This window comes from Myotis brandtii, unplaced genomic scaffold (genome assembly GCF_000412655.1).
Source record: "Myotis brandtii unplaced genomic scaffold, ASM41265v1 scaffold42, whole genome shotgun sequence".
NCBI classification, from domain to species: Eukaryota; Metazoa; Chordata; class Mammalia; order Chiroptera; family Vespertilionidae; genus Myotis; species Myotis brandtii.
In genome coordinates, this window is record NW_005366108.1 from 859,631 (window position 1) to 861,730 (window position 2,100).

Sequence of the window (2,100 nt, forward strand, 5' to 3'; positions counted from 1 at the left end):
CACAAATTTTGTGCACCGGGCCTCTAGTATATGTATATCTATAATATGTTTTTCTCCACATATATCTGTAAAATTGATTCAAAAGGTATGGTTGCATATTCCCATAAAAGAAAAAATAAACTTTTTGACAAGTTTGGGGACTGATATTTTATGTACTCAAATATAGGAATTGAGTTTTATTGAGGGAAATATTTGATGCTCCATCCTGTGTTATCCAGAATGGTGTTAGCCCATCTTTATTACTAAAGAGAGACTGAGCAAATACCTGCTAATACTCAGTGTGTGTGCATATGTTTGGCAGGGCAATGGGGAGGGCATCTCAGGAAAAGAGAATTTAGAGGAAGAGGGAAGAAAGGCAGCAAAAAAGAAGCACTTGTCCAGCATCAGAACAGCACAGATGGCTTAAGGGGCCTGGGATTTTGGAACTTGAGGCAAAGAAGCTTCACTGGCAACCCACTTGGGCCCCCTCCATGCTACTCTCTGCTGCAGGGAGTCCATCTATCTCTCAATAAACTTTGCTTCTGCTTTCTGTCTCTGTCCATGAACTCATTCTTTGATTTTTGCCATATAATAAATTTGGACCGGAACAGAAATTTTGGCATCATTAGCATATCAATTTTTAAATTACTTTTTTTTATCTCAATGGATTGTCATCAACTTACGCTTTTATAATTGAGTTTCTGGACAATAGAGTCGCTGGTTTTCTCTTCCACTGTTTGTATGTGGACTTATATTGATACAGCCCTAGTGGAGTTAGTCTGCCATTGGTGTATGAAATTCAAAATTGTTTTCTCCTTACTGAGTGTTTTGCAATGTAAATGCTTGTGCTCCACCTGTTTTATAAAACAAAGTCCTGAACATGCTCCCTGTAATATGAACATACATGCTACGATGATTCACCATTGAAATCCTTTTATTTTACTCCAGTGTAGGTATAGTGGGTTCTCTCTGACAATTTAAGGTTTGAGTGAGACTTTGAATTAAATGCATTGCTTTTTTTTTTTTTTTTTACATTATGGTGGTATTTTCATCATGGAGACTAACATTTAAGAGTGAATTGTATTCCACCCACAGATTCAGGCTCAGAATTATTATCCACACTTGTATCAATGTGTTTCTATGCATAGAGAAGTTAATAAGTGCTATGTAATCTGTCTTTTGGTATTAACTGTGTGAAAAACACTTTGAAAACTTGGCTCCCTGAGATTCTTTTATGGCTCAAGATAGGTGTATGAGGAATTTATAATTTTAGGTTGTCCTTCAAAATCATGAACCTTGCAAAAGATTTACAACTATAAGAGCTTTAAAATTTAGCTAATATTTCCAAACTATCATATTTTTTCATTTTTTTAATGTGACTTTATTTTGGCCAAAAATACCCCCTATATATTTTTTCCCAGTAATTGAAAAATTCTTGCCAAATAGGCAATATGTAAATGAACAGACAATAAGCATAGCCAACTTACAGAGTATCTGAAATCAGTAAAATCATCGTTTGGTCTTGTAAAATTTATTTTAGTTAATAACTTAGTTTAAGAACTAAGGTTCCAATATTTCTAAAATTATAGAGCTGGTAATTTTAAATATGAGGCTCAGTATATCATTAATCAAATTATCTAAACTGGCCATACATAAATGAGTGTTACTTTTTCACACTTATCTACCTTTTTCCCTTTTTGCATATAGATTACTTTGCCAAGAACATGTTGACCTAGGGAGCCTTGAATTTGTTGTCTTTATAAATCCAAATTCAATCCAGATCCAACTAGAAAAGATAATCTTTGAAATCTTCCCTAATCTTTCAGACTCCTCTGTTATATACTTTAATATAACTCTTAAATGATTACATTCTTAATCTATTTAGTAGTTTTTTATTATGGTAGATTTTTTTCTGTTAGAACATTTATTTGAAGGTATACTAATAAAATTCAGTAGTTAAGGCATATGCCAGCCAATATGTGATAAATGAACTATACTTTCTGTAATATATCTATGTCAAAACATATATTATGCCATAAAATGTATGAAGAAGCAAGCAATAATTCCTTATCATGTTTATTAATGACTAGAGGCCCGGTGCACAAAAACTTGTGCACTGGC